Below are 27,593 nucleotides of genomic sequence, written 5' to 3'. Positions count from 1 at the left end.
TTCTCCACCGCTTAAGTTTTCACCAACCGAGTCTGATAAGGAATTTACCCTTTAGCCAGATGATGAGGGTGAAAAGGATTGTGAATGCCCAAATAACATGTGAAATGGAAATTGAACGTATGGGTGAGAGATTTGAAGCAAGAGGGTACAAACCCTCAGAGATAGTGGCAGCAAAAGAACATCTAATGGAATTTCCCAACAGTGTGACAAATAAGGAGAAGAAAGAACCTCATATAGTCTACGTGTCTTGTTACTCTGTACAAAGTAACAAGATTAAGAATGTGATCAAAAAGAATTGGAATACATTGACAAGCTACTCAAGAGAAGAACATCTGTTTAGAGTAATGCCCATCTTTGCGTACAAAAGGAGCGCAAATCTAAGAGATAGATTGGACAAAACGAGACCTGGAACGAAAACACTAGAGACAGCAAGAAGAGGGACATACCCATGTTTACATTGTAGAAATTGTAATTTCATAAGGAAAGGAGACATCATAGAGCACCCACGTACGGGTGAGAAGATCAAATTAAAGTGTTACGCCACATGTGATACACCAAATATAATTTAGGGAATGAAATGCCCTTGTGGCATTTACTACGTAGGGCAGTCCAAAAGAGCAGGGAAACTACGGTGGAATGAACACAGATTCTGCATTTGGAACAACAACGTAAATTCAGCAGTAGGAAGACATTAGAACTCAAAGAAACATAACATAAGCCAAATGAGGATAGAGGTTTTAGAAGTCATTCAGCCACTATGCACATGAAGATTTGGGGAAAAGACAATCTTCCATGTGTTTATCTCTCTGTTTCAAATTAACGCATAGTATACATTTTCTAGTTCATAACATTGACCATCTGGTCTACGCATATTCAGCTATGCTTCTCATTTTTTCTGCATTTACATGTGTTCAAACATATCTTGTGAATTGAATCAGCTGTTTGGCAGTATCTCACTGCCTCACAACCCAAAGGGAGTTCAATCCCTGCTGGACGTAGCTTGGATTCAGTCTGGATAATATATTTATGATCCTGGGTGATATGCTGTCATAATGTTCAATTTCAACTGAAGTTACAAAAAACACATGAGGTTTAATTCTTCATTTATACCCCCCGGTCTCAAGGAGTCAAGACGATCAATCCAAAATGATTCTCGTTGATTGACAGGGTAATTCATAGAATTTCGCAGAAAAGTGTCGCAAGCGGCTGGCGCAGAGTGTCCGCGTGCGATTGTCTGCACCAGGCACGTGCGCTAAAACCGATTTCCGCGCACAGCGTATTCATGGATTTTAGGCTCCCAAACCAGCCGTGGCGCAGGGTATCACAGCGACCCTGCAGCAGCGCCAGTAACGCCCCCAAGAACGCCCTCGCGCAAGGAAAAGCCATCAAAATCGCTAAATCATCGCAAAGGGCTGCGCTAACCCTGGACCAGTTTACAGGGCTGCCAAACAAGGAACGCAAAGCGGGTAACGTGCATATCAGGGGTACGCGTGAAGTTATACACGCGATTAGCCAGGGTACGTGTATTACAGGGGTACGCGGGAAGTTCTACACGCGATTGGCCAGGGTACGTGTATTACAGGGGTACGCGTGAAGTTTTACACGCGATTAGCCAGGGCACGTGTATCACAGGGGTACGCGGGAATTATCACACGCGATTTGGCTGGGTACGTGTATTACAGGGGAACACGGGAAGTTTTACACGCGATTCGGCTGGGTACGTGTATTACAGGGGTGCGCGGGAATTCTCACATGCGATTTGGCCAGGTACGTGTATTACAGGGGTGCGCGGAAATTATTACACGCGATTTGGCTTGGTACGTGTATTACAGGGGTGTGTGGGAAGTTACACACGCGATTAGGCTGGGTGCGTCCTCACAGGTGTTCCCTGTACACCCTCGACGGCCCCTGCAGGCAGCCCACAAAACAGGGGACTACCCTGCACACCTGCTCATGTCCCCCTGCACCCCCACCCCCCAGCAGTGCAGGGGCAGCCTCCACCAGGCCCCCACCCATGTCTCCCACCACCCCCACCCCCCAGCAGTGCAGGGGCACCCTCCACCAGGCCCCCACTCATGTCTCCCACCACCCCCACCCCCAGCATCCAGGGGGACTCTCCACCAGGCCCCCACTCATGTCTCCCACCACCCCCACCCCCCAGCAGTGCAGGGGCACCCTCCACCAGGCCCCCACTCATGTCTCCCACCACCCCCACCCCCCAGCAGTGCAGGGGCAGCCTCCACCAGGCCCCCACTCATGTCTACCACCACCCCCACCCCCCAGCAGTGCAGGGGCACCCTCCACCAGCCCCCCACTCATGTCTCCCACCACCCCCACCCCCCAGCCACCAGGGGCACCCTCCACCAGGCCCCCACCCATGTCTCCCACCACCCCCACCCCCAGCCACCATGGGCACCCTCCACCAGGCCCCCACCCATGTCTCCCACCACCCCCACCCCCCAGCCACCAGGGGCACCCTCCACCAGGCCCCCACTCATGTCTCCCACCACCCCCACCCTCCAGCAGTGCAGGGGCAGCCTCCACCAGGCCCCCACTCATGTCTACCACCACCCCCACCCCCCAGCAGTGCAGGGGCACCCTCCACCAGGCCCCCACTCATGTCTCCCACCACCCCCACTCCCCAGCCACCAGGGGCACCCTCCACCAGGCCCCCACCCATGTCTCCCACCACCCCCACCCCCCAGCAGTGCAGGGGCAGCCTCCACCAGGCCCCCACTCATGTCCCCTATCACCCCCACCCCCCGCGACCAGGGGCACCCTCCACCAGGCCCCCATCCATGTGTCCCACCACCCCCACCCCCCAGCAGTGCAGGGGCAGCCTCCACCAGGCCCCCACCCATTTCTCCCACCACCCGCACCCCCCAGCCACCAGGGGCACCCTCCACCAGGCCCCCACTCATGTCTCCCACCACCCCCACCCCCCAGCAGTGCAGGGGCAGCCCCCACCAGGCCCCCACTCATGTCTCCCACCACCCCCACACCCCAGCAGTGCAGGGGCACCCTCCACCAGGCCCCCACTCTTGTCTCCCACCACCCCACCCCCCCAGTCACCAGGGGCACCCTCCACCAGGCCCCCACTCATGTCTCCCACCACCCCCACCCCCCACCATCCAGGGGCACCCTCCACCAGGCCCCCACTCATGTCTCCCACCACCCCCAACCCCCAGCAGTGCAGGGGCAGTCCCCACCAGGACCCCACTCATGTCTCCCACCACCCCCACCCCCCCAGCCACCAGGGGCACCCTCCACCAGGCCCCCACTCATGTCTCCCACCCCCCCACCCCCCCAGTCACCAGGGGCACCCTCCACCAGGCCCCCACTCATATCTCCCACCACCCCCACCCCCCACCATCCAGGGGCACCCTCCACCAGGCCCCCACTCATGTCTCCCACCACCCCCACCCCCCAGCAGTGCAGGGGCAGCCCCCACCAGGCCCCCACTCATGTCTCCCACCACCCCCCCCCAGCCACCAGGGGCACCCTCCACCAGGCCCCCACCCATGTCTCCCACCACCCCCAGTCACCAGGGGCACCCTCCACCAGGCCCCCACTCATGTCTACCACCACCCCCACCCCCCAGCAGTGCAGGGGCACCCTCCACCAGGCCCCCATCCATGTGTCCCCCCACCCCCCAGCCACCAGGGGCACCCTCCACCAGGCCCCCACTCATGTCTCCCACCACCCCCACCCCCCAGCAGTACAGGGGCAGCCTCCACCAGGCCCCCACTCATGTCTACCACCACCCCCACCCCCCAGCAGTGCAGGGGCACCCTCCACCAGGCCCCCACCCATATCTACCACCACCCCCACCCTCCAGCAGTGCAGGGGCACCCTCTACCAGGCCCCCATCCATGTGTCCCACCACCCCCACCCCCCAGCAGTGCAGGGGAAGCAGGCAGTCAGGCAGCAGCAGATGGCAGGTGGGAGCGTGCTCGGGGCTCTGGGGGGCAGTAGTTCGGCCTTCCGGGCAGGAGCGTGGTATTCCGTGTGCTTACGCGTGGCCAGCTTGGTACGGAGTGATTTGGCACGTGAAAATCCTGCACGTCAGCGTGAAAACCGAGGAAAGGCCCTTAGCGCGTAAGCGCGTCAGCACGCATACGCGATTCTATTGGACCAAAGGCCCTCAGCGCGTAAGCGCGTCTGTGACGTGACCCGCACGGGTGTTTCCCACACAGCACGTGATGACAGAGCACACGTGGAAAGACTGCACGTCAGAGTGTAATCGCATGTGATTGGTGGAAATGGCCCTACACGCAGAAGTGACAAAGCGTGTAATTGGTGGAAATGGCCCTAGCGCGTACACGCCGCGTAAGTGACACTGGACGTGCGGGCCTGTATAAAAGGTACGCGTAGAACACCATTTCCTTGTACGTGCTTTTCGTGGAGAGCGAGTGGGTGAATTCTGTACTTCTTGTCGTTTCACACGCGATTTACTTCACGGCGTTTCAAGTTCGTATTCCCTGTTACCTCTGACAGCTTTTTCTCTTTTTTCTCTTTTACTGGTTTACCTGGGCCTGTTCCCTCAAACAGTGTTCCCTTCTACTGTTGTCCTGTCTCCTCAGACAGCGTACACATCTTCTTTTGGCGGGGGTGTTGCCAACCAAACGCGCTCCTTTTTCACGCTCTTTTACCTGGCAGACAGTGAGTCACGCACGTATCTAACATCTGTGCTTGCCCCGTGTGTAGCCTACCCCTTCAGAGGTCATACTAGGCTGCATGTGACACGCATACGTTCATTCTTGTGTTACTGGGTGCCACAGCGTAGTGCAGGTTTTTCTTTCTGCACACGTGGTCTAGGAGGGGTTGCGTGCACGTCATCTCCCTTTTTTGGGGCTCCTGTGCGTAGCGTGACCCGTCATCTTTCCCCAGGGGTTACAATCAGCCTTGCAAGAGCACTAGGGTACAATTACCATCTGGTACCCAACCCCTTTGACCCCCAATTGCCCAGGACAATATTTTACAGCCACTCCCATACGCACATTAACATCAGTGCCATGGCTGGGAGGCGAGGTTTCCGTAAGGGTGCCAAAGGTGGAAGAGCCACAAGTGGTGGCCGTGGTGGATCCGGTAGGGGACGTGGTCGTTACTTGCAGGGTGAGCCTGTCCCCCCATGTGTGGAGGACCAGTCAAGGGCACCCATAATCCCCCCCCCTCCCGTTGAGGCTGATGTGGCTGACACCATCCATGCTCAGCCCTTGTTGGACCAGCCCATTGTGGCACCAGACCTGGCTGACTCCATGGCTGACTTCCAGGTCAGCAGGCCTATGACACGTGCGCTGGTGCACGTTGATGTCACCATGCCACGTGCATCTGGGGCAGCAAGGTCATCTGCTGCACCAAGTAGGCAGGGCGGAGAGGCTGCAGGGGCAGCTGCGGCTCCATCCACCCCAGCCCTCACACACCCAGCCCGGACAGTGTCGGTCCTAGTCCATGCTGCTGACATTCCCCCTGATACCATCACACTAGAGCCAATGCCTGCACCAACTCCCATGCTGAGTGTGCAATCCCACACTCCTGATACAGAGTCCACCAGGGCTCCTGCCCCTAGTGTCCAGAGCGGCGCAGGACACTCAGGATCACCACCACCTTCCAAGCGGAAGAGGAAGAGTGCTCGTCCGGCACAGGCTGATGCCCCAGACACGGCTACACAGTCCGGCCCATCCAGGAAGCCCAGCTTCACGGATGACGAACTGAATGCACTTGTCGAGTATGTGTCCGCACATGACAACGAGATGGTCATTGTTGCAGGATCCAAGACCACACCTGCACAACGCCAGGCACACTGGCAGACCGTTGCGGACACCGTAAGTGCCCTTGGAATCGTGAGGCGCACAGCCAATGATTGCTATAAGCGCTGGAATGACCTAAAGCGCAGGGCAAAGAGTAAGCTGGCCTCAAGTCATGCCGCAACTCTAGTGACTGGAGGTGGGTCTCCAGTAGTAGACATGGAAGTCACTCCACATGAGTCAGTCGCTGGGACCTACGTCACGGAGGAACAGATCCAAGGCGTGGGAGATTTGGCTGATTACGAGGCATTGTCCGGTGAGTGCACATGCATGTGTGTGTCATCCATGTGCATGGTGTGTGTGAGGGCTTCTGTTTGTGTGACAGGTGAGAGTGTGTGCGCCTGAGTCGTATGGGTCAGCCATGTGCTTCATGCAATACATCCTGCGCAGCTGCATTTGGCCATAGCAGTATCCCTTCTGCCAACAGTAGACATCTAGCCCAACTGCACGCCAGTTGCCCTTGAAGTGTCACCTTGCCACAACATTGTTGCTTGATTTTTCACTGTTCATTTAGTCAGATTGTTTGCATTCCACCACTATTACTAGGCATGTCGCAGTCCTCTAGTCACATGTCTGACATGGCTATGGTAAAGTGGAGTGACTTTGTTACCTGGATATCATTTGTACAAACATGTCCCTGTGCAATTGCACCATTTCGGACTGGCAGCTCCAGGTGAAGAATCTGACCTGTTTGAATTAGAAAAGCTATTACATGCGGGAACTGGACTGAATGAATAGGTGCTGCCCTCCTCTCCATCTTCACTCAATAGCAATGGTACATGCCATCTGTGTGATGGCATGTGTGTTTCACCTGCCAATCACAGGCCAATGTGTGATGCCACTGCCAGGCAGCATGCAGAAAATGTGTTCATCTTCCATCTTGGTGTCATCAGTGTGTGCCATTTGCCTGCCCTTCATACGCAGTGAGGGTGCATGCATGGGAGGGTTTTAGTCATGTGGGACATGTATCAAACAAGTACTGGTTCTCTTGCTTCTCAGCCCTCATTGTGTGCCATGGTGCTAATGCCTGTTTCCATTTCTTTGTTTTTATGTCTTTGCAGGGGAAGACGCACCTGATACTGCTGGGGTTGTGGAGATGGTGCAGACCCAGGAGGGGTCCGAGGGCCAACCAACCACCAGTGAGGGACGTGGTGTGGTGGTGGGTGAGAACCCACAAGTGCTGCAGGTCCTGCTCTCAAGGGGTGTCTCTGGCTGCACCTCCCCCGAGCTGTACTCAGGTGTTGATTCGGATGAGACCTACGTGCCGTCGCAGGTGAGTGTTCCAGGGAGGGATTCTGTTCTGTCTCACCCACCTGCACCAGGGTCAGCACCCTCAATGGGGATGTCAGTGTTGGCAGCTACGCCTTTGGTGGTTACGGATGCAGGGTCACACTCCGCGACATCTGATCCTGTTCCTGGGCCAGCAGATCAGAGGGGGAATGCAGTCCTGCAGCCTCAGGCAGTGCCGGCACAGCAAGGCGCAGTTCGCCTTGCCCCAGACAGGTGTGGTGCCCGCCGACGTGGTGGCCGTACGCCACCTGGCAATACCGCATGGGAGCAATCCATTTACGGTATGGCAACCCAACAGGCAGCATCATCCGAGATGATGGCTCAGGCCATGGATAGGGTGGCCACTTCCATTGTCCCCCCTGAAAGGCTGATGGAGCGACTAGAGCAGGCAACCGACTCCATCTGCCAGTCACACAGGGAGGACATGTTGGGGTCCAACAGGGACAGGCGGGCGGCACTGGCGACTCTGCAGGAGGCCATCTCCATTGAGTCCCAGGGCCACAGGGAAGCCCTGAGGCAGGAGCTCCTTCACCTCAGGACGACTCTTGTTGAGCTTGAGGCTTCAACACACCAAAGGACAGAACAGCAGCTGGAGCGTCTCACCCGTACGCTCTCAGCTGAGATGCAGGCAACGAGGGCGGAGGTCCGGGCATCCCGTGAGTTGTTGCATGGGGACCTCCGCACACTCATCCTCCAGAACCAGACCTACCACACCCGCATGCTTGCAGCCATGGAGGAGCAGACTAGGGCCTTGCGTGGGCTGCCTCCCATAGTGCAACCACCTCCGGATGCAGCTGCACAGGGTGATAATAGCGACAGCAGTGATACTCCCACAATAGGGTAGCCGTGTGGGCCATGAGCCCATGGAGGTGTTTTTTTTCCCCAGGATCCACGCAGGTGGGTTCTGGTGTGCATCCTGTCCTCGGACCTCCTGGGTGGCCTCCCCAACCCCCCCGGGCCCTTCAATGGCCATTTTTGATTTTTTTTTATTTTTATTTTTATTTTCATTTTTATTTATTTTATTCCCAATTTTTTTGGGACGATTTGTTGGCTTCCGTGGTTCCTGTGGGCATACGCTGCATTGTGGCTGGGCACATGCAGGCTTGTCATGTATTTGGTTCAGATGCTTGGGTTTGAGTCACACACACCCCTCCTGCTTCCCGTTTCCATGGGCTTGCAAAGGGTGTGCCCAAGTGACAGTGAATTACACAGTGACGTTGGACTCCCATGAGCTGTGTGGGCAGTCTGTAGTCAATACTGTGTATACATTCCTAGTGCATATTGCTGTTGTGTTGTACACTGCATGTTGCATTGATGTGTAACTCATCTTCTGTGTCTACCTCCCAATTTGCAGGTCCCTTCCTCATGTCTACACAAGGACCTCTAGTCTGGAGATGTGGTCCATGTTGGCAGCAGTGCACCTACAACTCTACATGGCGCCAACACTGCACAGTTGGTAGTGGTGGGAGTGCAGGCATTTCCAGGTGGTGAGAATACTAATATTTAACATTAGTGATGTCATGTTAATGGTAGTACGTGCTCAAGTTTGTTGTTGGTCCGGCATTACTGTGAGCATTTCAGGTGTTGCAAGTATCTAATAGGGACACTGTACATTGTGACACTAGTGTCATGTTGTGGGGATTACTTTGTTTACCTGCAAATAGCATGACATGGCACGGTGTGTGGTGTGGCGGTGCTGGGGTTGGGTTGGCTGACATGGCACTGTCCTCTTGTTGCATTTTGCAAGTGGGTATTCATTTTAGCTGCTTGAATGTGTAACTTCACAAAACTGCATTGGTGGTGTCTGTGTGGGTTGGTATGCACACATTGTGACACTTCCAGGTGAACAATCTCAGGCTGATATGGTTTTCACGGTTCTTTCTCCAGACATTCAGGGTCAGTGTCAGGTTGAGTCATCATTGATTGTCAGATGGAATGTGCCAGGGCAGTGTGCACTCCACAGGGGTGTGATTTCTATGTGAAGTAATTAGCCACTAGCTGTGTACGGGCTGCCTCCCCCCGTGCCCTTTCCCCTCCCATGCGCAGCGGCTGTGCATGTGGTTGGGTATGGGGGGGCACCACCATGTCCATGGCCAGGCCCCGGCGTGTTGCAACGTTGTGCAGGACACATGCTGCCACTATGATCCTGCACACTACTGGGGGAGCGTACAACAGCTGCCCGCCAGAACGGTCAAGGGAGCGAAAGCGGGACTTCAGCACTCCGAATGTGCGCTCCACTATGCCCCTGGTTGTAATGTGGCCTGCGTTATATCTTACCTGTGGTGGCGTGGTGGGGTTCCGAATTGGCGTCATCATGTGGGGGCTGAGAGGGTAGGCACTGTCCCCTGTGGAGGTGGTGATTGGTATCATTGGTGGGGTTGTGACCTTGCTCAGTATCTGACATGCATGCATGTGCATTGGCATTCATACTCACCAAGCAGCCATGTATCGCCATGCCGCCCAGCTTCTAGGTCCCGGCTTAGGGTGGACATTCGGTAAATGAAGCTGTCGTGGGTGGACCCGGGATAGTTGGCATATACTGAGGTAATGATTCCCTTGGCATTACATACTACCTGCACGTTGATGGAATGCCAGTGCTTGCGGTTCCTATAGATGTGCTCAGATGCCCTGGGGGGACGTAGAGCCACATGGGTGCAGTCGATGGCACCTAGCACTTTGGGGAATCGTGCCACAGCGTAGGATTCCAGGGCGGCAGCATGCCTTTCTGCAGGGGTTCTGGGCAGGTATATGTGCCTGCGGACTGATGGGCGTGCAGTGATGATGTTCAAGACCTGGTGTAGGCAGCGTGACTGGGTGGCCTGTGATACCCCACCCACAATGGCACTTGTCCGCTGAAATGATCCTGTGGCCAAGAAGTGCAGTACATTGAGGACCTTCTCCAGGGGGCTGAGTGCTTGGGAGCACAGGGTGGGTGATGTGAGGTCATCCTCCCACTCACTCACCAGGTCCAGTATGATGTGTGGTGGAAACCTGTACCTCCCATGCACCTGGTCATCAGGCATCCCGAAAAGGCTGGTTCTGGGTGTGAATATTCTGGCCCTGACTATCCTCCTCCTCCTCCTCCTTTGGTAGGCCACGCCCACTGCTGCTACGAACGGTATGTTCATCCTGGGTCTGAGCTTGTTATTTTTTTAGCGCGCAAATTAATGCGTCGCGCGTGTTGTAGGCGAGCGTGTGACCCGCGCACCCCTGAAATCCAGTACCCAGTCCAATAGCGTGTGGAAATTCCCGCGCACACCGGGATACAGGTGCGCTGACGTACTTGCGTGTGTAAGTGTCCGCGCACACCTGATATACATGTACATAGGCCAATCGCGTGTACACGCACTTTTGTCCAATTACACGCGATGACACCCTGACGTGCTGTCCAATTACACGCAATGAGACTCTGCCGTGCTGTCCAATTACACGCGATGACACTCTGACGTGCAGTCTTTCCACGTGTGCTCTGTCATCACGTGCTGTGTGGGAAACACCCGTGCGGGTCACGTCACAGACGCGCTTACGCGCTAAGGGCCTTTCCTCGGTTTTCACGCTGACGTGCAGGATTTTCACGTGCCAAATCACTCCGTACCAAGCTGGCCGCGCGTAAGCACACGGAAGACCACGCTCCTGCCCAGAAGGCCGAACTACTGCCCCCCAGAGCCCCGAGCACGCTCCCACCTGCCATCTGCTGCTGCCTGACTGCCTGCTGCCCACGTGCACTGCCATTTGCTGCCTGCACATCAGCCAGGGGTGCTGTTGCTGTGACCACCCCTGCTGGAACCGAAGACTCCCGACTGGAATTCCATCGCTCCACAGCCCAGCCCCAGGACCCAGTTGCCCACCCACTCCTGCCTCTGGGGTTGTCATGTCGGGGCAAACACCATCTGTGACCACTGACAACCCCCGGCCAGAGAGGCAGAGGGGCACCAGCTTCAGTGCCACCGAAGTTGGTGTCCTGGTGGAGCAAGTCCTGGGGCAGTATGATGCCCTCTTCGGAAGTTCCCGCGGCGACAAGGAAGGTTGGACTCGGATCTGGACTGACATCGTGACTGCCATCAACGCGGAGGGGGTGGCAGTCCGGGACTTACAACATGTCAGGAAGCGCTGGGAGGACTTCAGGTCCAGGACCCTGAACAAGGCCCGGCGCCTCTTGAAGGCAGCGGATGCCAAGGGGCGCCGGGGCCACTTGTCGGAAGAACAGATGGGGTCCTGGAACGCATATCCCCAGCGCTCCACGTCCAGGTCCTAGAGAAGCAGACCCGTCTGGAGTCGAGCGGTGAGTGTACATGCATCCTGATTGTGAGCAGTGCGTGTGGTGATTATTCGGCATTGTGCCGGTTGCACATCTGTTTGTATGGGGTCGAGTATGGGTGGGGGTGTACAGGGCCGTGGGTCTGACACATGCGAGGGCTGTAATGTGTGAGACATGGATGGTGCTTGTGTGTGTGGGCTTGCATGGCAAATGCAGTTGTGCGTGCACACATGTTTGGATGAATGTGTATGTAAGTAGACATGTCCGTGATGTCAGGCATGTATGTTGTTTTCGGCTGCATGTATGAGCACTGTGTACATGTGCATGTGTGTGTATTTGTCAAGGGTGCAACAGTGATGCAACATGGATGCATGTCACAGCGGTATGTGGAAGCCTGATTGGCAGATGTGACATGGATGCCCGTCTGAACAGTGCAACACTTGGCAGAGGTGTAGACATGCATGCACGTGTGGTGGTGTGTGTACATGTGTGGTGCACTTCCTGTGTTGCATGTGATGTCTGGCTCCCCTTTGGCTGCTGATGCTGTTGTATGTGTAGGGATGGTGGTGGCAGTTGCGATATGGCTTTGGTATGGCTCATGTGTGTGAGTTGCAATGACATGTGTGTTGGGGATTGTGATGACATGTCTGAGGTTTGCCAATGCCACTCATGTGCAACTGTCATGCATGTATGTGTCCATTGTACAGTGCCCTGATGCCTGTGTTTTGTTTCTCCCTGTCTGCAGCGTCAACTGATGAAGAGGGCGGAGAAGTTGCTGTGGAGCACAGCGCCGGGGATCCAACCGCCAGCCGGAGACGCAAGGCCCGGCTCCCCTCCCGTGTTGTCATCTCGTCGGGGAGTGAGGAGTCCGGTGCCGCGTCCCAGGCCGCAGCTGCCGGGAGGAGGTCCAAGAGGCAGAGGTTGCAGTTGGACTCCTCGGCAGCAGAAGGGGCAGCTGGGACCCCAAAGGGCCCAACAGGGGAAGATGGCACGGAGTCATCCAGGTTGGTGGGGGGTTTGGTGGAGGAGGGGGCCGTGCAAGCACCAGAGACGGGGTCTGGAGGTGGGGATCCCACTGGTGCTAGTGGTGCAGTGCAGGACCAGGGACAGGAGGCAGCACAGGCGGCCGCGGAGGTGCCTGTGTGCAATCCTGTCCCCGATCCTGTCCCTGCATCATCTTGCACCAGCAGGGATGCCTACGTCCAGACCCGTTTTCAGGCAGGGGATGAGCTGACGTCAACTGGCCTTCCTCTGCCTGCGGACGTGGCCATCCAGGTCCGGGTTGAGCCTGTCCTGGCTGGTGTGGCGTTGCGTCAACGGGCCATGCGAGGTGACCTGCAGTCTTTTCATGGAGAGACTGCACGTCATCTCGAATGGCTCGTTGACCACGTCAGCCTGCTGGGACAGGTCACCCAGGCCGGATTCCTCCATCTGATGGGGCTTGCTCCGACCCCCTCCTCAACTGGACCCCCTACGCGCCATCTGTGCCATCTTCCCACCCATCAGTCACCTGGGTGTCCTGTGGAGCTGCCTCTGATGGTGCGGCCAGGCTGGTGGAGGAGGCATCCCTGCCACAGTCGGGAGTCGGAGGTCCAGCAGGGGTGGCCACATCAACAACTGCACCCCAGCCGGCGGAGAATGTGCAGGCAGCAGGAGGCAGTGCACGGGAAGAGGCAGAGCAGCAGCAGCAGCAACATGGTGGGAGACATGAAGGCTCGGGGCTTTCGACATCGGAGGGGCAGGCATCGGCCGGAGGGCAGGGGGACCCAGGACAGAGAGTGTCTTCCGTGTGGCAGCGGTTGGGCCACGCCTTAGGTGCGGAGCGGCGGCGGGCGGAAGAGGCGCGGCTCACAATGGTCAGGGCGGAGAACTCCATGCGGAGGGCCCTGAGCCGGGCCTTGTGCCTCGAGGCAATCCGCAGGGGGTTGGAGGAGGACACAGCGTCGTCCCTGCGGACCCTCGGGGCCATGGAACTGGACCGCCTCCGGGACATCGAACAGGAGTTCGATGATGCCCTGGCCCGGGACACCACGGAGTGAGCCGCTGGACTTGCCTGCCGCCTTTGTATATAGTTCTTTAGTTTTAGGTTTCCTTTCTTTCTTATTATGATTTGGAGTCGACGGACACTGCTCCACTTTTTGTATATAGTTGATTTTTAGGTAGGTTTTTTAGTAGGTTTCCTTTGTTCAGTTGGGCTCATGGACCCTTGGTAGTTTTTTACATAGTTCTTTATTGCATGGAGATTTTTTAACTTTTGACTTTGGCCAAATATTTTTTGGATTCTGATTTGCAGTTTTGTGTTTTTATACGGACATGCAGCTTTTTTTTTCTCATTCACATTGTAGTTTGTTTTCTTTCTTTAGCATTCTTTATTTTTTTCAATACAATTTTGTTTCCATACTTCACTGTGTGGTATCATCTCATTGGTTTCATGCATGTCATGTTGTGTGTTTTCCCATTCAATTGCAACCATTGTGTGTGACGGACATGGGTTCATTAGCTTAATGAACATTGGGGGTGTAACATGTGATTTCCATTTCCATGTGGGTGAATGGGTTACTTGGTAGGGCTTTTTGGCTGTGGAGGCTGTCCATTACGCACATGATTGGGGATTGTGAGGACCTGGTGGGGGCTGCCCATGGTGGCTGGGGGTGGGGGTGGTGGGAGACATGAGTGGGGGCCTGGTGGAGGGTGACCCTGGATGCTGGGGGGTGGGGGTGGTGGGAGACATGAGTGGGGGCCTGGTGGAGGCTGCCCCTGCACTGCTGGGGGGTAGGGGTGGTGGTAGACATGAGTGGGGGCCTGGCGGAGGGTGACCCTGGATGCTGGGGGGTGGGGGTGGTGGGAGACATGAGTGGGGGGCTGGGGGAGGGTGACCCTGGATGCTGGGGGGTGGGGGTGGTGGGAGACATGAGTGGGGGCCTGGGGGAGGGTGACCCTGGATGCTGGGGGGTGGGGGCGGTGGGAGACATGAGTGGGGGCCTGGTGGAGGCTGCCCATGGTGGCAGGGGGGTGGGGGTGGTGGGAGACATGAGTGGGGGCCTGGTGGAGGGTGACCCTGGTTGCTGGGGGGTGGGGGTGGTGGGAGACATGAGTGGGGGCCTGGTGGAGGCTGCCCATGGTGGCAGGGGGTGGGGGTGGTGGGAGACATGAGTGGGGGCCTGGTGGAGGCTGCCCCTGCACTGCTGGGGGGTGGGGGTGGTGGGAGACATGAGTGGGGTCCTGGGGGAGGCGCCCATGGTGGCAGGGGAATGGGGGTGGTGGTCGACATGAGTGGGGGCCTGGTGGAGGCTGCCCATGGTGGCAGGGAGGTGGGGGTGGTAGGAGACATGAGTGGGGGCCTGGTGGAGGGTGACCCTGGATGCTGGGGGGTGGGGGTGGTGGGAGACATGAGTGGGGGCCTGGTGGAGGCTGCCCCTGCACTGCTGGGGGGTGGGGGTGGTGGGAGACATGAGTGGGGGCCTGGTGGAGGCTGCCCCTGCACTGCTGGGGGGTGGGGGTGGTGGGAGACATGAGTGGGGGCCTGGTGGAGGCTGCCCCTGCACTGCTGGGGGGTGGGGGTGGTGGGAGACATGAGTGGGGGCCTGGTGGAGGCTGCCCCTGGTGGCTGGGGGGTAGGGGTGGTGGGAGACATGAGTGGGGGCCTGGTGGAGGCTGCCCATGGTGGCAGGGGGGTGGGGGTGGTGGGAGACATGAGTGGGGGCCTGGTGGAGTGTGACCCTGGATGCTGGGGGGTGGGGGTGGTGGGAGACATGAGTGGAGGCCTGGTGGAGGCTGCCCCTGGTGGCTGGGGCGTGGGGGTGGTGGGAGACATGAGTGGGGGCCTGGTGGAGGCTGCCCATGGTGGCAGGGGGGTGGGGGTGGTGGGAGACATGCATTGTTGATCAGTAGTGCAAGGTGACATGTGGGTTGGCTGGGGGGCATGCCCATGGTGGATGGGCTGCCTGCGGGACATGAGCATGGGTGCAGGGTAGTCCCCTGTGGTGTGGGCTGCCTGCAGGGTCCGTGGAGGTTGTGGAGAGTACACCTGGGAGGGCCCACACGGCCAATTCACGTGTGGTACTCCCCAGAACCCCTGAAATACACGTACCCTGATGAAATCGCGTGTGGAACTTCCCGCGCACCCCTGAAATACACGTACCCTGCTGAAATCGCGTGTGGAACTTCCCGCGCACCCCTGAAATACACGTAACCTGCTGAAATCGCGTGTGCAACTTCCCGCGCACCCCTGATATACACGTACCCTGCTGAAATCGCGTGTGGAAATTCCCGCGCACCCCTGAAATACACGTACCCTGCTCGCACTGGGCCAATCGCGTGTGGAACCTCCTGCGCACCCCTGAAATACACGTACCCTGATGAAATCGCGTGTGGAACTTCCCGCGTACCCCTGAAATACACGTACCCTGCTGAAATCGTGTGTGGAAATTCCCGCGCACCCCTGAAATACACGTACCCTGCTCGCACTGGGCCAATCGCGTGTGGAACTTCCCGCGCACCCCTGAAATACACGTACCCTAATGAAATCGCGTGTGTAACTTCCCGCGCACCCCTGAAATACACGTACCCTGCTGAAATCGCGTGTGGAAATTCCCGCGCACCCCTGAAATACACGTACCCTGCTCTCACTGGGCCAATCGCGTGTGGAACTTCCCGCGCACCCCTGAAATACACGTACCCTGATGAAATCGCGTGTGGAACTTCCCGCGCACCCCTGAAATACACGTACCCTGCTAAAATCGCGTGTGGAAATTCCCGCGCACCCCAGAAATACACGTACCCTGCTCGCACTGGGCCAATCGCGTGTGGAACTTCCCGTGCACCCCTGAAATACACGTACCCTGCTGAAATCACGTGTGGAACTTCCCGCGCACCCCGGAAATACACGTACCCTGCTGAAATCGCGTGTGGAACTTCCTGCGCACCCCTGAAATACACGTACCCTGCTAAAATCGCGTGTGGAAATTCCCGCGCACCCCTGAAATACACGTACCCTGCTCGCACTGGGCCAATCGCGTGTGGAACTTTCCGCGCACCCCTGAAATACACGTACCCTGCTGAAATCGCGTGTGGAACTTCCCACGCACCCCTGAAATCCACGTACCCGGCCAAATCGCATGTGAGACTTCCCGCGCACCCCGGTATACACGCACACGTATTTTTTGTCAGCGGGTGTCCGTGTTTGTGGGTACCCCTTTGCAGGTCATTTGTCCTGGAGGGCCACAGTATAGGACATTCATCATGGCAGTATATAGGTGCTATTTGTTGGCGCACCTTTTGGCGCACATTTCTTACAGCCGCAGAGACGCTACCGCCTGCTTTCTTGTGGCGGTCGTGTTTGTGCCTGTGTGCTGGTTTGAGCGTGCGCTTTTTTGCCCTATTCTATTCCATGAATACTTGTTGTAGGCGAGCGTGTGGGCGTTCCGCGCACTTGTGCCCTGTGCTTCCCCCGTGACGCCCACGTTTTGGCAAGTTGTTCCCCATTCCGAGTGTTACGCCCGTGTTCCGCCTACTTTTGTTGCGTGCGCCGCGCTATGTGCGAATTTCGCTGTGGCCTGTGCGATTTTCGCTGTGACCTGGCGCACGCTGTTAGATGGCCTGTGCGCCGTGCACTTTTTTATCGCACATCCGCTGGTTTTCTCGCGCACGGACTTCCATGAATCGACATGCGCTGCTTTTCGTGCGATTTTCGCACTTGCACTGCGATTTTCGCTATTCCACTGCAATTGGTACGTTTTTGCCCACTTGCGCCGCGCTAATTATTCCATGAATCGGCCTGAAAGTATGCAGGCACCATGTGAATGTGGATAAGAAATTGGTGGCAACATTGCATATAATGTTTCACATTGAGTAGGAGTAAGGAGATACATTTGGGTACATATGGGAATATAACTTATGACTAATTTTTGGCATTGTAGTAACGAATTACGTATTCACAGAACGGTACTTTGAGGACTTGTGTATAATTTATTTTACCATTCGGAGAGCGGGACACTATATTTGGGTACATATGGGAATATAGCTTATGGCTAATTTTTGGCATTGCAGTAATGAATCAGGAATCCACAGAATGGCACCTTGAGAACTTATGTATAACTCACTTTACCATTTGGAAAACGGGACACTACCCCGAGGTTGGCGCGCATGCGCGATACCCGAGAGTGTAGTGCACAACGGTTACATAATGAAAAGGTATTTTCTGCCCGGTTTAATACTAAGTTTTTGCTAGCACAATAAGCGGTTAAGAAGGTGGTTTGACCTTCAGGATCCACATATCCCTAATTGCACTATACGGAGTACGCTGACCAAGTACATGTTAGAAAGAGACAGTAAGTCGCACGCATGCGCGAGGGGGAATAGCGTTTATATACGCTTGCGGTGATGGCGGCAACTCTTTTCGGGTAGCCAGTTCATCACTGCAAACCACAGGACATAAGGTAAGCGTACATCTAGGAGGGAAGAATACATAGATCTTTATCAATTAGTAGGGGAACTCAATATGCACATTTATTTCACAGTGAATACGGGCTGCTTTGAGAGACTCAGCAGAGCGGATCAGTGCTCTGGGAGAAAAGGACACACAGGTAGCGAGTCATATCTTTAAAACAAATAGCCAAGTTGACAATTGAATGAGGTACTTTAATGAATTTGCGTTGACTTATTGTATGTTTTTCATTTTTTCTTGAATTGCATGTGGACTGCATCTATCACCTGGTACATTTGATTCATATTACTTATATGCCATACTTTATATATTGCTCAAATCGTGGGGTGCACTTTATGATAGGGAACTGTTTCAATTGAATATGTGGATTATATCATGTGACTGATGAATGTACGGTTGATGTATAACAGTGTTAATGGCCCTGATGATCGACGGAAGTCCGAAATGCATTGGCTAAAAACTGCAATAACACTGATGGGTCAGGAATAAATAATGGGATTTGAAGAAAAACTACACAGAAACTTGCCATTGTGTCTTACTGACATTAAAGTGATTAATTGAGAGGAATATAACTTTGAAACCCCGGAAAGGGTTCTTTGAGCGAGCTCACCGAGGGACAGAAGTGATCCGTTTCTTCTTTTTGATAATGTCATTACCTTGTGCCGAGGCTACAAGGTGAGCTCCCACAACAATTGTGAACAATAAGAAATAATTGTGAATTATTGAATATAGAAGTGGTGCCCACCCTTCCCCCTGATTAAGAAAGAAGACATTGCCATCCATTTCTAATCCAGGGGAAGGGAACCACCCTCTGGGTCCAAGGTCGTTCACCTTGGAGAACATTTTTGTTGGAGTTATTCTAATCTTCCGTTGTGAATACTTTTTTTTGCCAGTATCAGGTTGAAGACATCACCTTGCACACTTAATTGTTTTGTGTGTAGTGTCGGGGTCAGGATAGGAAGTGTTGGACACAAGGAAGCCTTTTAAATTATTGACATCCTGACACAGACATATCCTTAGTTTTTGGTTTTTAGGTAGGGATTACTGCCATGAACCTAAGATCCAGGATCAGTGTATCTAGACTTTGTAGCTCTCTCTCCCCAGGAATGTTCCTTTTGTCTGTCTGTCTTGTGTGCTCTGTCTCAGTTTATGTGCGCCCGTAAACCTCAGGGTCCTTGGTGTGCATTACAAATAGAATAAAGTAAAGTAAAGAAACTCCTCTTTAGCTTAGGGTCAGAGAGGCATTTTCCCAACCTATTTTCTTGTCAATAAAGGTCTTCAACCAAAAAACATGACATCTTTGTGTCCGCCTTTCATTTCTGACCCTTCACATATGGTATCCGAGTGGGATGCTGTACCAGCAGACAAAAACCGGGACCCTACCCAAAAAAACGTTTTTCAAACTGTATTCTCTGCACCATAAATGCAGCTTATCATCCAACAGTTAGACAGAGAAGATTTTACAATGGAAATTAATCCCCATGGCACCATCTTTAGTATCAAACAAACGATTTTAACAAAATGTGCCTTTCCTATCCATCATTGAAAGCTCCATTTCCACGGTTGTCCCTGACTAGACACTTTCAAAATATCAGATTACGACATAGGACCAAAAAGGAAATTGAGTCTAATAGTTAGAGCTGAGATAGATGTACCTCTGATACCCTCCATAGGTATCACCCCTAGTCTTCTTCCTTGTAGAGTGGGAAAATTACCAGAATCTATTTCTCCACTACGGATAAATGAACTAATAGAAGAAGACCGACCTCCCGAGGTAGAGGAAGAGGTATTTTCCTTTGTCGACCAACCAGCCAGAGAACCTGATACATTCCATTTTGAACAGGACAATAGTTTTGTTGAGGCAGAAAAAACTGAAAAGAATATTGAGATGGCTATCATAGAGGATCTGTTAGCTCAGATAACTGCCCACCAAATACAGGCTTAGGCCAGATTCCAAGCGGGACTAGATAGAACTGCTGCCTCTTATCAGAGACCCATACTACCAAATGGGGTCTTCCAGCCCTATAAGGAAGGGGAAGTTCTAGCAATTTATTTACTTAACTTTGAAAGACTGGCCTGTCAGTTTCACTGGGAGGATGAACTGAAAACCTGTTACCTGACTACCTTGTTGAAAGGAGAATTAGAGAACTCCTATCAGCTATTAAATCCTCTGGAGACAGCATCCTTTGATGACATCAAGCAAGCGTTCCTGAAAAGGGTAGGCCAAATGGATAATTTCTATCAACAGAAACTCAGGCACAATAAAAATGCACCCTTATGAAACGCCAGTGTCATTAGGGGCCACAGTTCAAAACACTCTAACTCTAGAGTTAGGAAAGATGTCTTTATCAGAAGCGTTAGAACCCCTTACTATAGAGCAATTTCTAAATTCTTGACCTCGTGTTTACAAAAAGCAGTTCTTCAACTGAATAGACTCAGTCTAGTATTGTTGGTAGAAACAGCACAGAGGCTTCTGCGCATGAGAGACGCGTACCGGTGTGGCGTGGAAGAGGGGTCCATTGCGGCAGAAGGAGAAACCCAGTGAGTGAGCAGGAAGAGCCGGAAGACGCGAGAAGGTTCCTGAGTGCTTGGCAGTTCGAAGAGGCTGCATTCTGCAGACCAGTGCCTGAAAGGAAGCAGGCATGTGACCACAAAGCTGCAAAGGAAGCCAAAAGGCGTCTGCATGATCCAGAGTGGGAAGTGCATGGCAGAGACACTCCGCTGACGTGCGAGCAGAACCGGAGACAATGGTGAAAACCAGTGAGTCAACCCAAAGCAAGTGGGGACCCTGGGGTGTTCCGGCGACCGCTCCAATGACAATTTGAATGCAATGAGATTGCTAACACAGAGAATACAAGAAGCTTGTTTGAATGCAGAAAAAGAAAAGTACAGATTGAAACCCCAATAAGATATGGATGCATGAGATGCAAGTGTGGGGCAAAGTTTGAATAAACATTACCAAAAAAATCTATAGAGCCAAAAGCACTAAATGCAGTTTTGGTGATACAAAAGGAGTCCTGGCAAGGAAAAGATGCCAGTCAATTGAAACACATAAGAAATCCTGGCAAGAAAAGGATACCAGGTAATTGAAACCACACAAGAAGTCCTGGCAGGGGTGTGTACCAGGCAAGGGAAACCACATGAAAAGTCCTGGCAGAAGAGTACACCAGGCAGTTGGAATTACACAAAGAGTCTGGCAGGGGAGTATAGCAGGAGAGTTGCAAAGCTACAAGAAATACTAAAAGAAGAACAGTGTTTGCTAGAAAAAAGAGACACTTGTGATAAGAAAGACTGTTGCAGAACGTGTTGCCTAACAGTAACATTGTGAATCCAGGAGAGCCACAAAAGGAAATGTTAGTAAAAGAGACATTGCCATCCATTTCAAATCCAGGGGAAGGGAACCACCCTCTGGGTCCAAGGTCTTTCACCTTGCAGAACATTTTTGTTGGAGTTATTCTAATCTTCAGTTGTGAACACTTTTTTGCCAATATAGGGTTGAAGACATTTCCTCGCACACTTTGTTGTTATGTTTGTAGTGTGAGGGTCAGGAGAAGACGTTTTAGACACAAGGGTCCTCATTACGACCCTGGCGGTAAGTATGCGACATTACCGCCATGGCGTAATCATCGTTTACGCCATGGACCGATGGCGTAAAGAGCGCCATATTCCGACCCATCGCACACAAGCATTACGCCATGGCGGCAATGTAAACTACGCCATGGCATAAACAGGCCTTACCGGCATCGAACGCCGCACAGGGTGACCTACCGCCACCCATCATTGCGGCGACCGCAATCAGCGGGCCCCCTAAACAGCGGGCCCCGTAATTAGCGGGCACCGTAAATAAGCGGAACCGGAAGTAGCGTCATCGCGGCGGAACGGGAAAGAGCACAGCGGCCATCTTTAAAAACACAATCCATTGCCATCCTACCCAACACACTACAATCGACCCTGAAAACCTGTGAATCCCATTACCCACCCATTTCCTCACCCAACCATGCCAAAAGTTGTTAAAAAAGCCTGCGACAGGCAGCGGCAGGACCGCTTCAGTCGCGAAGAACTGACTATGCTTGCAGAAACGCTGCAGGAAAAGGCAGACATCGTCCTCTCATCAGAGATGATGAGACCAGCCATAGCCCGGAACTCGTGGCACAACGCGTCAGTGCCGTAGGTACCACCACACGCACCGCCAGACAGTGCCGCAAAAGGTGGGATGACCTCCGGCTCCGAGTAAGGGGCATACTGTCAGCAAACCGCAACCTGGGACTGGCAACTGGCGGTGGAGCAGACTCCCCACTGAAGATGCAGCCATGGGAGGAGACATGTGCCTCATTGATCGGCATGGAATGCATTGAGGGCGTCGGCGGCATGGAGAGAGGAGCCCCGACATCAGGAGACACAGGTAGGTGCCACCAATTCAGCCTTGCAAAACACCCTGAATCACACTTACATGGGAATCACAATGTCGCCCCATATGGCAAAAGCAACACATCAGCAGAAGACCCACACCCTGCACACATGCAGCATGTACACTCTACAGCAGGCACACACATTCCTGCATGCTCAACCCACCCAAAAGGGAGACAACCTGTATGTCACGGCCTACAAAGTCCACCATCTATCCATCTAAACCATGGCACTCATCACAATGCCTGCTCAATGTCCGCTGAACCATCAATAACTCTTTCCCTCCTCTGCTCCACCACAGGCTCACACTCGGACACCGGCAGGGACGAGAGTGGCACCACCCCATCCAAGAAGCCCAGGACCGAGGGAAGAGGCCACCAACCATCCACCTCTGCTGGACCCATGGCCAACCCACAGCAGGCCAGATTTCCTGTTGCCAAACAGCCCAGGGCAGCAATTCCCCACGAGGAAAGGGACATAATGGCACCCACGGCAGACACACTACCACTGCTGCCCACTGATGGGATTGTGTCTGCGGGGAGCAGCACAGTCGGGGAGACTGCAGCCATCGCAGCCTGTTCTGACAGCGATGTGGCAAATGTGGATGATGACATGGAAGGTCCCCCCAACACCCAACTCACCTCCCCACACCTGTCCCATTGTAGCCTGCATGGACAGGACACACAGGGGCAATCCCCTGGAAATTCATGGCCAGCCACTCCAAGCCCAGTGGGAGTAGGAGAAGAGGGGAGTAGTCCTATTGGGCCTGCAATTGCAACCCCCATTGTGCCTGATTTCAGCCAGGTGCTGGATCAAATATCAGCGAGGCAAGAACAACTTGGGTCACTCCTAACGCAGCATGTTGCTGATTGTGGAGGTGCCAGTTCAGGCATGGAGAGGTGTGCCGAGAGCATCAAGGCAGCCATCCAATCAGCAAGCACGAACATATGCACAGAACTGGCCGCAGTGCGGAATATGATTAGTGAACTGATACGGACAATCATGGACACACGGCGTACCGAGCAGGCCAGTACCTCCTCAGCTGCACGTTCGGCCCCATCCAGCCCCGTTCGCAGGTCATCCAGGACCCGGAAGAGTACAGCCAGGGGGGCCCCACGTTCCGGGACAGGGGGCTGGCAATAGTGCCCGCCCAGTGGACCACTGGAACATTACCCACTTCACCACGGGCACTGGCACTTCCTTGAAGGGATTTCTGGGGGGAGAGGGAGGGGGGATTGGGTGTGTTGGGGTGTTCAGGGGGGAGGGGGGATTGGGTGTGTTGGGGTGTTCAGGGGGGAGGGGGGATTGGGTGTGTTGGGGTGTTCAGGGGGAGGGGGGATTGGGTGTGTTGGGGTGTTCAGGGGGGAGGGGGGATTGGGTGTGTTGGGGTGTTCAGGGGGGAGGGGGGATTGGGTGTGTTGGGGTGTTCAGGGGGGAGGGGGATTGGGTGTGTCATAACTTTTCAGAAGCACAATACACTTTTTCGTTTATCACAACCCAAATGTGTGGACATTGCTCATTGTGTATGTGTGCTTTATTGTTGTACAGTCTACAGTGTGCATATACCAGACACACACAGTGCCGTCCACATGTTACACGCACACGCTGTGTGTGCTAGAAGCATTGGTCAATGAGATTCTGACGCATTTCACGCCCCTCCTGTGCATTGCTGCCTCCTTGAGGTGCTGCCCCATCCCCACCCTCATCATCCTCATCATCAGGTGGTTGCAGTTCTGCGTCAGGGGGAAGAGGCACATTACGTCTGACGCACATATTGTGTAGCATGACACATGCCATGACTATCTTCGCAACCTTCTCATGGCGGTACAGGAGTGCCCCGCCAGACCTGCTGAGGCAGCGGAAACGTGCCTTCAGTAGGCCAAAGGCCTACTCTATCACCACACGGGTACGTGCATGGGCACGGTTGAAGTCCTCCTCATGCTGGTTCTGTGGGTTCCGGACTGGTGTAAGGAGCCACCTCTTCAGGGGATAGCCTGCATCACCTGTAAATGGGCAACAATGTATGTGTCAGGAATGAGATTGCTTTCTGAACATGACGCGCCACCATGCATTGCATTCAACTGTTACTTTGCACCAAATTTAGTTGTGCTAATGGATTCACACTATGCAACCGGTATATGTTCATGGCTCTCATGTACTGTTTTGCATGCCAAGACACAATGCAGGGGGGACAATTGCCTTGTGAGTGCCCATCCACTGTGTCCGTTCAGGCCGTTATGCTATGTGACCTGGCACGTGTCCTGTGAGGTCAAAGCTCACATGATTGCAACATTGCTGTCTAGCTCATTATGACCCCAGGGAACAATACTGGTGTCAATGGGGACAGTTTGTGGGTCTTGCTGTCTGTGTAGTGGTGCATTGATGTTCCTGTCCGACATGTGCCTACTTTGTGCGCAGTTATGGGGGACAGCCCTTTCAGTTGATGGTGTTTGGTGACGTGCATGTAGGTGCGTTCCTTTGGAGTCAATGTGGTCACATTTCGTACAATGCACTTGCAGATGGTTGTGTCATGGTTGGGGTACACTTTCATTCACATGTTAGGGCTGATGAGATCAGGCATCATGTATAGAGTTGTCAGATGATGTGAGTGCTGCCTCAGGGTATGATCTGGCTACTGCTAGTCGCAGCCATGTGATGTATGCATCACCCCCCCCCCCTTTCTGCCAGGTGAAATATGAATTGGTACGTCGATCACCTACACACTTCGCATTTCCATGCTCATGACATTAGACTCACCGAGTAGGCAGGATCTTGGGCCTGCATGTCGCTCCATGTAGCGTGGTATTGTGGAGTTCCGAAGGACCATTGAATCATGGGTTGATCCGGGGAATCGGGCACAACAATGTGTGAAGATCCTGTTGGAGTCGCAGACCATTTGCACGTTGATTGAATGAAACAGTTTACGGTTGCGGTATGGTACCTCCATGGCATGTGGGACCACCAATTCAACATGGGTGCAGTCGATGGCACCAATGCAACCAGGTATGCCAGCTAGTGCATGGAAACCCACTTTGGTGTTGGCAATCTCCTGGGCAGACCGGGGCAATGAGATGTGGTTGTCTGTGTGCTTGAGGAGGGCATCAAGCACTTGGATCAGTGTACGTGAGAATAATGGTTGGGATATGCCATGCAAGTGGCCCACTGTGTGCTGGTAGGTGCCTGTGGCCAGGAAGTGGAGCACGGACACTACCTTCAGTAGGGGCGGGATGGCGGTGGGTGTTTCTATCATGCTGACAATGTCGTTGTGTATCATGTGCACAATGTTGGTGATGGTGTCCCGGTCCAGTCGGTACAGGGTGTGGATCTGCTCTGCGGTGAGGTTGAATGGACTGGCTCTGATGCGTGGGATTGGGGGCTGCCTGCGTGGTGCCACTGGCTGTGCTGGTGGGGCTTGCTGGCCCTGCCTTGCCCTCCTTCTCCTCCTGCGTCTCCTCTGTGCAGCCTGTTGTTGTTGTTGTTGTTGTTGTTGTTGTTGTTGCAGTTGTAGCACTCGCATTGCTATCAGGTCCTCCAGCCCCAACATTGCTAGTCCTATTGGTATCATTGTGGAGTGTGACTGGGGCTGGTAGGGGTGGGGTGTGCTCTTTTTGCACTGGGAGAGTCTGTATTGCCTCCACCTGTGCTGATTCTGTGCACCTGTGGCAGCTGGGAACACTGCACATGGCCATTTACGGTTGGTACGTGATGGCGGAATTAGCGCCATGGCGGTATGGTACTTAACGGCCTTGGCAATGGCGTTAGGGGCATGTCCACTTGGTTTGTGATCTGCGTAGCTTTGGACCATGCCGGTATTTACGGCATGGTGGGTCGCGCGCGCGACCTTGGTGCTGTTTGCGGCACCGTAAACTACGTTGTCGCTAATTGCACTTTCGCGGGTCATAATCGGACCTAGCGGAAAACGATGCCGGTATTCATTTACCAGCATCGCTTTCCACTTACCGCCTGGGTGGTAATGAGGGCGAAGGACGGCTTTTCAGTTATTGACATCCTGATACAGACAAATCCTTAGTTTTTGGTTTTGTGGTAGGGAAACACCTCTTTAGTATAGGGTCAAGAGGCATTTTCCCAAACCATTTTAATTTAAAAAAAGTCTTGAACCTCTTTAACCAAAAGCATGACAACTTTGTGTCTAGCTTTCATTTCTGACCCTCACAGATAGCATACCTGACTGTCATGCAGTGTGTATTTAAGTTCTGTGAAAGGGCTGGACGTCACTGTTTGCCCCTCTGGACAATGTATACAATGGGTCAAGGAGACAGGGTGCATGATAGGATACAGCAAGAGGATAGGCAAAGTCCAGACAATTAAAAATGACATATGTGCTAACATTTAAAGGCATTTTACTCACCGACACTCAAACACAATGCGAGAGACACAAAGCAAAACCTGAGAAACAGGTGACAGTACTTGATAATTCTTACATTGGCTGGGTCTATGAAATGAAATAAGCCAAGAGAAAAGTTCAATTATGAAAATTACAAATTAAATTTGTAAACACGTTTAACCATGCATTGCTAATACTAATAGTGACATTGGTAGCCTACCTTTACATGTGGAAAAAAGAACAGACTAATGCTACAACATAACTGCCACCGAAAGCTAAATATACATTGAAACTTATAGAATATTTTATAAATGGAGGAAGCATAATGAATTGATGACATTAAACACCTTTTGTATTTACTTCTCTGTATGCATGCTAAAAGATAGTGGGAACAGCAGTTGCAAGTAACCTCTGAGTCCATCTGGAATGGTCCTTCTTTTTAAATTGAGAAGACACATACATCTCAGCAGCAAAATGCTCACTGTGCATGTAGTAAGGATTAGATCTTATATATGCCCTTACATCTACCAAGATATCATTGGCATGTCTACCACCTTCAGACTGTGGAAATCCTCAACCTTTGTCATACCAACAACACGTCTTTTGAGAGAATATGGAGCACTCTACTGGGTGTCTTCACACAAGAAACCTTTGGATATCCTATCACAATGCAAGATGGCATCTTTTTTGAGAAAGGAAGTTCTGAAATAAAAAGAATATGCTCTTGCAAGTACTAAGCATGCAAGTTAATTGAATAACAAAGTTCAAACACTATGAAAAATATAGAAAAAATATTGTGAAATACATTTTAAAAATTGAGGATTTATTCAACTTATTGGAAGGAAATGTATGGATGGTATCACTACATATTATCCCTACCAAAAATATCATATGGTCGTCTGGAATGGCCATAGGCAATATTTTTGGGGGGGCTAATTTTTGGGGGTTTTGGGAGCAGGGTTGTAGGGGTGTCCCCCGCCCCTTTAAAAATAATACAGGAGTGCCCCCCGCAGGTTCCATGACTGTATATGCCAGCAAAAT

The 27,593-nt window shown here is 53.3% G+C and overlaps 1 protein-coding gene across 13 annotated transcripts in view; it reads left to right on the top strand.

The window, feature by feature from the left end:
* Nucleotides 1–27,593, top strand: part of PITPNM3 (PITPNM family member 3) — a 6,156,742-nt gene that overhangs the window by 4,869,140 nt on the left and 1,260,009 nt on the right. The gene's annotated exons all lie outside the window — the stretch shown is intronic.

This window comes from Ambystoma mexicanum, chromosome 9 (assembly GCF_040938575.1).
Source record: "Ambystoma mexicanum isolate Mex_15411 chromosome 9, UKY_AmexF1_1, whole genome shotgun sequence".
In the NCBI taxonomy this organism is placed as follows: Eukaryota; Metazoa; Chordata; class Amphibia; order Caudata; family Ambystomatidae; genus Ambystoma; species Ambystoma mexicanum.
The sequence above is the reverse complement of the archived record's forward strand: the minus strand, read 5'-3'. Positions and strand labels throughout refer to the sequence as shown.